This window comes from Pipistrellus kuhlii, unplaced genomic scaffold, assembly GCF_014108245.1.
Source record: "Pipistrellus kuhlii isolate mPipKuh1 unplaced genomic scaffold, mPipKuh1.p scaffold_m20_p_14, whole genome shotgun sequence".
NCBI lineage: Eukaryota > Metazoa > Chordata > Mammalia > Chiroptera > Vespertilionidae > Pipistrellus > Pipistrellus kuhlii.
Window position 1 is genome coordinate 27561870 of NW_023425449.1, and position 10175 is coordinate 27572044.

Genomic DNA, 10175 nt, shown 5'->3' on the forward strand with positions numbered 1-10175 from the left:
GTGGCAGCTATCTTCTGACCACATGGGGGCAGCCATTTTGTACGAGTGCATGACTGTGTAATATATGTACACTTGCAAGAGCAAATTCTTACCACGTTATATGGATATCTACTGGGGGTGGGCAGAAGAAGGAGAGAGGTCATGGGGATCAAAAATAAAGGGAAAATTAAAATAAAATTAAAGAAGGGAGAGGTTTTGTACCAACCAATCCTAACATTGTGCCACGAACTGAATGGATAATGAACTTAGCTCTGTACCTGAATTCCTACAAATAAAATCTTCTCTCATTGGACTACCTACCTACAAAATACCAGAGTTTCTGTGATAAGAGTCACCATAGAAATGCACGCATGAATCTATAATATAACCATCAACACTCAATTCTCAACTACTCTTTGAACCTACACTTTGGGTTTAATCCTCTGCTAGGCATGTTGGGGCCATGAGGAAGCATATGGTATTGTCCTTGTATGCAACTTTGGAAATTGTGTGAAATAATATAGTAACATGCAATTCAAAACTGTTTATCACGAAGGCCCATACTGTGTGAGACATATAGCATGAGTTGTGTGCGATAGAAAAAAATTAAAGAGCTAGTTGGTGAGACAGGAGTAACATCAGGAAAAATGTAACAGAAAAGAAGCTCTGCCCTGGCCCATGAAGGATGGAACCGAATGGGGTAGGGGACCCCACAGAAAGCGGCAGGTTTCAGGTATGGAGGAAATGGGGTGCAGGGCACACTTACTGGCCATCTGTGTGGCATTCACTTTCTGAGAATGTGCCCCCCTCCCTCAGCTCTGCATCCCCTTGGGATCCTCAGAAGGCCATTTTGCACAACCTCTGCAAAGCCCGTCCTGGGCATTTGAAGGTAGAATGTGGGGTTTGGCCAGGAGGATGCATCTGTGTGGATTCCTCTGATGAGCTCTTATTTAGATTGGCTACTGTCATTCTGAGATCCCTCTTTCTTTCCCTTTATTGTTTGACTATGTCAAAGCGCATTTCCTGGGTCTCACTCATATGCTTCCTCTTCAGTTCATTCCTTTGTTTTATGACACATACTTTTCTGTAGTTTTCTAAAAACTTAGAGTTTTTAGAAGATTAATTTTTCAAATGTCTTCATCCTACACACACCCTTGACTTATAGTTTGTCCCATTATGGAAATAATTTTCCAAAATTTGAAAGGCATTGTACCATTGTGTTTTAGCTTCCTGAGTTGCTACTGAGAAGTTCAAAGTAATTTGATTTCTTACCATTCATACACGATCGTTCCCTCTCCATTTCTGTCTTCCTCTCTCCCTCTCTCTTTTTCTCTCTCCTCTTTGCAGAATTATTTTTGTCTCAAGAATGCTGTGAGGTTTCATAACCATGTAACTTGGTGTGGGTCATGACCTTCACTTCTGGGAAATTCCCTAAAATCGCTTTATTGGTGACTTCCTCCTCTGTTCTTTCTCGTTGGGACTCTATTATTTGGATGAAACAGATCATTGTTGGCCTGGACTGGTCCTCTAATTTTCTTTCCCTTTCTCTTTTATTTTCCATCTCTGTCTTTTGCTCTCCTTTCTAAAGTTTCCTCAATTTACCTTCCAGCCCTTCTGCTGAGTTATTCACTAATACTATCATCAAGTTAATTTTCTAACGTTCTTTTTTGTTCTTGGACTACTTTTTCTTTTTAACAGTGTCCTGTTCTTGTTTCATGGGTACAGTGTCTTTCCTATATATCCTTCTCCAAGGATAAGGTTTGTTTTGCTTTTTAGTTTCCTTTTCCCTCACAATCTCCTCTATGCCCCCTTTTGTCCAGCATTTGGTCTCTGTCTTCCATGTTAAAGGGTTCCCCAGCCATGCTGGGTTGTTGGCACATGGTTAGGGTGGAGGCTGTGTGACTGTGTGTGTGTGAGGGGGTGAGATGTCTTACTAAAGGGAGCTTCTCTGTAAGGTGGCTGCAGGGCACTCCCAAGTGAGTTGCTTAAGATCCTTCCCCTAGAGCAGTGGTCGGCAAACTCATTAGTCAACAGAGTCAAATATTACTAGTACAATGATTGAAATTTCTTTTGAGAGCTAATTTTTTAAAAACTTAAACTTCTTCTAATGCCACTTGTTCAACATAGACTTGCCCAGGCTGTGGTATTTTGTGAGAGCCACACTCAAGGGGCCAAAGAGCGGTATGTGGCTCGTGAGCCGCAGTTTGCCGACCACTGCCCTCGAGCCAGGCAGTACCCCCAGAGAAGAACCTGTGTGTCTCCTGCCTGTAGGGTGTTATCCTGGCTGCCAGCACTCTGGGAGCTGAGTTGGGAAGAGGGCTTGGGATCGCAGCATTCAGCAAGTATGCACTCACCAAACCCACCTGCTTCTGCGAGGCTTGCAGACTGCTGCTGGCTGCCTCTGCTGCTGTCTGTTTCTGTTTAACAGACTCCCCCAAACATTGTGGCTCACACTAAAGACGACTTAAAAAAAATTCTGGTGACTTTCCATCCATGGCAATATTTATCGATTATCTGCTCTTTATAGCAATGGACTTGTAATATTGGTGAAAACCCAAATTTAAGCTTGTCTTAATAAACACATCCCCTGCTGTTTGGAATAAGCTTATTTCATAGATAAACATTTGTTCTGAGGATTCTTTTCTTTTCTTTTTTTTTTTTGCATACCAAACCTTTTCAATACATTCTATGGTTTTCATTTTCTTTCCATTGGCTTGTTTCTTCCGAGGAGACCTGTGTGGGCCCAGTTTGGAAACTTGAGATGGTTTTGTCAGTGAGTGTGTTGGTTCCTGTTGCCCGAGTCCCCAAGGGGACATTTTAAGTTTTTATTTATTGGGTAGTTTTATTTTCCTTGCCTGCCAGGGGAAGTTGGTAGCAAATTACTGTGAAGGCATTTTTTGTCTCAGGAATTCACTGCTTTTTCAAATAGTTCCTTTGAAGGTTCTTGTGGTGGAGATGCTGACGGGGCTTCCCCGAACCTTTCCAGGGGGGCAGCCTGTGCGTGGGGCACTGGTGCGGTTGCCAGACTGCTCTCAATTTCTCCCCACCAACTCTCCCACTGTCCCATTTTCTCCCAGTGTGAGTTTGAGAATCACCAGGTCTGGGGGCTGTTGGGGGGTAGTATTTCACCCACGTACTTCCCACATGGTGTTTCCTTGTCAGTGCTGAACCGTTCTTGTTAGGACCTTGACCCATCTGTTTTTGTTTTTTCCCCCCCCCATTTTTTTTAAATTAAGGTATTATATGTGTACGTACCTTACCAGTCCCCCTCATCCCCCCACTCACATACATGCCCTCCCTCCCCAGAGTTTTGCATCCATTGGCTATGTTTATATGCATGCATACAAGTCCTTTGGTTGATCTCTTATCTCCCCTGACCCATCTGTTTTCACCTGCGCCAAATCGTGTCTGCTTCCTCAAAGTTTCCAGCCCACGGACACCGTTCTTCCTTCGTTCAGGGGGACGCCACGGGCTTTTCTTCCTGCTCCATAGAATATGAGATCCTTTTGGTGGGACTTGGACACATCAGCTCACCTGCATGTCACTTGCATGACTCCTTGGTGGCTTTGCCCTCCGTTTTCATTGAGCGGTTTAATAAGATGTGCTCCACAGGTTAGGTTAATCTCGAGTGAACATTTCATTTCCTATGGCTAATAAACGGCGCAGATATGATCTAGAGCAGCGCATGAGGCGCACCTGGGGGACTCAGACAAAACGCTGATGTCCTGGCCATACCCCCAGAGGTGGCGATTTGATAGGCTGGGGGTGGGGCCAGCCCTCAGCTTTCCTAGAAGCTCCCGGGCAGTTTTGGTGCTCAGAGGGCTGCGAACCTTGGGTTTCAGAGCAGTGGGAGCAGGGCGTAAGCCTGTGAGTGCCATTGACGTGGGGAAACAGTCAGAAAAAACAGTAAGCAGCAGGAATAGAAGGAAGACACTGTAGGGCTGAGGAAAAAGCGTGGGATTCAGTGCCTGTGTCTGATTCCCAGATTCACAATTGAGTATCCGCATAAACTCATATCACCTCTTTGGGGCCCCGTCTTGCCCTCTGTAGAATAGCAATAATGATGTTACCTGCCTTGTAGCATTGTTGCAAGACAAAACTGCATGTCTGTGGAAGCCAGAGCTTATTTATTTATTTAATTTTTTTTAAAGGAAAGAGAAATGTAGTTTTAGAAAAGGGAGGGAAAGAACATGAAAGAAAATAAAAATTCCTAAGATTGACAACAGCAGTATCCCTTTAGCTGGCTGCCTGACCTTGGCATGAATCTAAATTGATGATTATTATTATTTTTTTAATGGTGAGACCTGCAGGGGACATTCCAGGAAGGAAGTCTAACAAGGCCAAGATGTGGGTCCCAGACCTTTGGATGCGTCCTTAGCTTTAGCAGTGCTCACAATTCCAGGGATGAGCTCACAGATTCTATCCTCATTAAGTACTTATCCATGTTTCCTGCTCATTCTCCCAAAAGACCAGCTGCAGTGTAAACTCAAGATTGATGGGCATGTGGGAAAGCCCTGAAGAAGTCTTGCAATCCTTCTAATAAAGTTTGTGCAAAGGCCTCATGTCTAACCAGAAGCAAAGGAGTCTCTATCGTGACATACCCATTAACCTATCTACTTGGCTTTCTAAGGTTGATGCTGTAAATCACACATTCATAGTTAGTTAATATGTGCTCAGTACTATATGATTTTGTGTGTAGAAAAACAATCAACCACAACCACAGATCATTCTTCTTCTTTCCCTCCCCCTCTGTAGTGAGTTGAATTATGTACTCCCCAAAATATATGTCTAAATCCTAACCCTTATGGGGTGTTTTCTCTGACATCAACCAAACTGGGTGTCAGGCAGTTCTTAAACTAATTAATCAAAGTGCAGACCACACAGGTTAAAGGCTCAGTTCCACAAGCCTGCCCCCACTTCAGATGCCAGTTGCAAAACTCAAGCCAACCATACTTCTTACTGATCATGTACAAATTGAAGGTCTTCATGATCCATTCTTCAGGCTTGTTAATTGGCTAGAATATTTAATAGATCTCAGAAAAATAGTGTTCTTGTGTTTATTGGTTTACAGAGATGGGCAAAAATATCAACAAAATGATATAAAGGAACCAAAGAGAAATTCTGGAGGTGAAAAGTACAATACAATAATTGAAATTAAAATTCTCTAGAGGGCTTAACCTGCAGATTGAGCAGGCAAAAGAAAGCACCAATAAATTTGAAGATAAGACAAATGAAATTATTCAACTGAAGAGCAGAAAAAAATAAGAATGAAGGAAAATGAACATAGGATGAAAAATGTGTGAGCTATCATTAAATATACTAATCCTAGGAGAAAATGGAAAGGGGAAGAAAAACATTAAATAAACAATGACTAACATCTTCCCAGATCTGAAGAACTACATGAATATACATGTCCAAGAAGTTCAATGAACAATAAACAATAAACTCAAAGAGATCTACACCAAGAGACTTGGTAGTCAGATTGTTGAAACCCAGAGACAAACAGAGAATTTTGAAATCAGCAAATGAGAATTGACTTGTTACATTCAAGGGATCTTCAATAAGATTCACAACCAATATCTCCTCTAGAAACATGGAGGCCAGTAGGCATTGGGATGATATAACATCCCGAATTAAGAAAACCAACTACCAATTGAGAATTTTATATCACTTCCTTGCCCTGGTCAGGTATGGGAATCAGAAGGGCTGGGCCCACAGCTCTACCTTGGGTGTGTCTAATGACGGGAGAGCAGGGGTAGTAGCTTGCAGATGGACCTGGTAGTCTGCCAAGAAGATGGGCTGGTACACCTCTTCCCAGCAGCCTGAGGAGGTGGAGGTGGAAGAGTTGAGCCTGTTGCTAAGCAACAAACACCACAGACAGAGATCCCCAGGTGTTTCCTTTGGTTTCTCAGTGTTTAATTTGGTAAAAGCCTCATGGGAGTGGCATCCTTGGCTTAGCTTATGTATGGCTAATACAGATATCCTTGGACTTAGTTTCTTGTTGTTGGTAATTGCTCTCCTGGCTTCATTCTTAGTATGTGTACTCAGACAACTGTGAATCTTATGAAGATTCTTTGCATTTGGATCAGGTGGTGGTGGTAGGCAACATAATAATTCAGAATATTGGACTTATGTCACTTTATCTTTTAATTATTAAAACAGAGCTTCCTACTGCTATTTCAGAATTTTTGTCTGAAGACTATATTGGATCTTGGTATCTTGATGGATAAGTGCAACTAATAATCATTTGTATTTTTATTGTGTTTCTTCTTGCACTTCTTCCTAACATAGCCTTTCTTGGGTGCATAAGTAGTTTATCATTTTTCTTTATGGTGTTCTTTTCTCTTGTGATAATAATTTTAGAAATGGTCCATCCCTTATCCTCTTACATTAAATTGTAGAGAGCAATACTTCCAGATTTCAAATGCTGCAGAAGTAAAGCAAAGTTCTCTCCTTTCTCCCAAGAATGTGCTTATGCCCATGGCCTTTTCATTTCTCTGCCATACTTCAAGATTGGCCATATACTGTGGACTTAAAAGCCCTTCAAAGAAAAGAATGTAGAATATAACTAATACAGAAAAATTGTTTTACTTTTTCTCATGTACTTTACACTCTTTGGGTAGTTTTTTTTTTTTTTATTACAAAGTGGCATCTGATATGCTATAAGATTATAATAAATACTTGCCACATGATGTTGTCATGATTTGAAGTTTTATGCATACTGTTTGCTGTGCTTTTGACAGTCCCTTTAATCCACTTCCCTTCAAGAAAAGTTTAATGATGATGTTTTTCTCCAGTTTTCCATTCTCATGAATTCACCATTTTTTATTTTTATTTTTTATTACTCTACCACTCAGTACTGTCATTGTTTTACTTGCAATATTTGTTTCGGACATTAGGAATGTGTTTGGTGTAGTTGGTTCCAGTACATCAACATGTTTGATTTTTTTTTTTTATATTCACAGGACTATTTTATCTTAAAATTTGCAGAAATATTTTCCTCTCATGGAAATAGCTTAGGGCTTCTGTTTTCTCATTTTTGAATTTGGGAATTTTAGTTTAGCACTTATCATTTTTAATTGGCCTAATAAATAAAAGATATATTTTCCCATCTATTAAGAATAATCACCATATGCAAAAAAGAATAAGTCGAAAGCACCTTGGAAGAATCATCTTTATGTGGGTTAACATTTTTGTAAACATTATTAACAGAAAAGTGGAACAAAACCAGAGTAGGTAGGGGAAAGTGGGCTCTTAGCAGTTTTAAGAAATAAACTCAGAATATTACAACAACAACAAAAAAGAGTTTTGGTAAAATACTCTTTCCAGAATGGAGGAGTAATTAAGACATTTCCAGACAAAGAGTAGCTGAGGGAGTTCATGACTAGAATAAATGGACTCCCTGCTCTAGAATAAATGTTAAAGGGAGTCTTTCAGACTTAAATGAAATGAAAGTAGACTATAGATTAGATGGACAGTAGACTATAGATTGAAGCCACAAGAAAAAAAATAAAGAACACTGGTAAAGGTAACTACACAGGTAAATGTAAAATCCAGTATTACTTTTTCTTTCTTTCTTTCTTCTTTCTTCTTTCTTTCTTCCTTCCTTCCTTCCTTCCTTCCTTCCTTCTTCCTTCCTTCCTTCCTTCCTTCCTTCCTTCCTTCCTTCCTTCCTTCCTTCCTTCCTTCCTTCCTTCCTTCCTCCCTCCCTCCCTCCCCCCCTCCCCCCGGCTTGTAATTTCTCTTTTTCCTACATGATTTAATAGGCAGATTCATAAAACAATGATTGTAAGTCTACATTAATGGATGTACAACATATAAGGATGCGATCTGGAACAATAACAATACAGGGTGGGGCAAAAGTAGTTTTACACTCTTTTGTTTGGAAAATAATACAAGAATCCTATGTAATAAAAGTGTAATATGCAAATCAACTGAATGATGAAACAACCAGTTGGGGCGGGCGGGGTCAGTGAGCAGGCAGTGCCAGGACAGCCAAGGCGCATGCCTACTGGCAGGGGGAGGGGACAGCGATGGGGTCAGGCAGTGGTGACCAGAAGTGGTGGAGGGGTGATGGGGGGGCAGGGCTGGCCACTCACTGGCCTGCACTGTCCCCTGATAGGCCTGCCTGGTTGCCTCCCACAGAGGGAGGCCAGACTGTGGCTTAAGACGTCAGTAGGAAATCCCCTGAGGGCTCCCCGAATGTGAGAAGCCGCAGGCCCAGCTAAGGGACCCCCTCCCCCCGAGTGCACAAATTTTCATGCATCAGGCCTCTAGTTAATAAATAATAATACAAAAATAAACTCTTGTCTTTTGCATACTCACAATTGTAAACCTACTTTTGCTAACCCCTGTATGAAAAAGGAGAGTGTTTGTATATTATTGAAACTATGCTGGTATTTTTTTTAACTAGGTTGTTATAAGTTTAATAGTTTAGTTGTCATCCCCAAGGGACCACTGAGACGATAACTAAAAAAAATATATAGGAAAGGCGAGAAGAGGGAATCAAAATGGTACACTATACAAATCAGTCAGTATCAGAACACTCCACAGCTTTTCAGAGTACCCATAATGGTGTTTTATTTGTGGGTTCTCACTCTCTGCCTGTGTCAGAGGAGTCAGTAACAAACTGTACCCTTTGACAGCTTGGAATACTGAGCTGTGAGGTGATGCTCTGAGCCGTTGGACCGAGCCAAGTGAAAGCTCTGGGTGAGAGGCAGATCATGAAAGAAATGAAGAAAGCACTGGACCAGAAGACAGTCCAGGTGAGTTGTAGCTGCCTGGGTTCTTTGCTGCTAACCAGCCATGTGACCCTGGACAGATCTGTGTTCTTCTCTGTAAAGGGAGGAGTTGGAGCTAGATCCTCACAAAGGTTTTTCCAGCCCGATGACGAGCACCAAGGTTTGCTCACGGTCCTGCAGGATAGGGCCCGCCCTCCGCAATGAGAAGCATGAGGGCTGGAGACATCTTTCCAGTCCTTCCCAGCGCAGATGTGCCCTCTCTGGGGCTAATTGTAGGAGGGATGGAAGCATCATAGGCCTGGAAGGGACTTTGCGAAATGACTTATGCAAGATCAAGGACATCTGTGGCAATATGGCCTTACTGTCTGGGTAGAGTTTCAGAGTTATATTCAGAGGCAGCACGCCCAGTATCGATTTGAGACTTAGTCAGTTGAGGCTGACATTCAGTTCAACTAAATGAGTGTGAATGTAAGGGTCTCCTGTGTGGTGGCCACATGCTCAGAGCTTCCCATGGAAAAGTACGAGCGAGTCCTGCCCTGGAGGAGCCCACACCGTCCACCTGCCCCAGGGAGGAAACTGGCATGTAGAGAGGTCGGGTTTGCGGGTGAAATCACACAAGGAGCGGCACAGCTGGGCAGGAGCCGGGTCCGATTTCTAGACTAGAAGATGGCGTCAGGAAGGGTCAGCCCGGGCATCATCGTTCTCCTGGTCCCAGGAAGAGGTGGTTATAAAACTCCCTTTGGAAATAACTCTGGTATGGTGCACTGGACTATCAATATTTTGTTCTAAACAGTAGCCAGCACATCTCAAGTTGAACTTCACACTCACTTCCTGTTGTTCTGTGTAATTGAAAAACACACACAGTCCTGCCCTTTTTCACTTCTGGTCAGTGGCATAAGTTCCTCATTCAGCACCCCGGGGGCAGGAGGAGAGGCAGAGGAGGCAGAAGCAGAGCCAGGGCCCTGAGCCCTGTGAGACCTTCATGCCCAAGAACGGCCCATGTCAGAGCGGCCAGGTCTACAGAGCTTCTCCTTTCCTCGTCTGGAGGCAAAGACACAGGCCTGCTTCCTCTCCAGGGCCTCAGTGAAACCCGAATGGTTAAAAGGACTGGCTTTCTCTTTAGCCATCACATTCACTCTTAACTAGTTTTCATGGGCTTTGGCAGGGGCATCTATCACAGTTTGGCACAGTTTTATATGTGTTTGAAATCCCGTGTGACCCTGATGTCATCAGACTCAGGCCAGATTTGTATGGTCCATAAAGAATTAAGCATAGGCACTATCGGTGGCCCCAGAAGATCCGATCCTAATCCTTGGAAACCTGTAAATATTACCTTCATTGGAAAAGAAACCTTTGAAGATGTGACTAAGTGAAGGATCATGAAATGGGGAGGTTATCCTGGATTATCCAGTTGTGCTCCAAATGCCACCAGACGTGTCCAGATGAGAGAGAGGC

At 42.6% G+C, this 10175-nt stretch overlaps 1 pseudogene; it reads left to right on the forward strand.

The window, feature by feature from the left end:
- Nucleotides 1–5772: 5772 nt before the first annotated feature.
- LOC118718573 lies at nt 5773–7083 on the forward strand (annotated as a pseudogene).
- Nucleotides 7084–10175: the final 3092 nt, after the last annotated feature.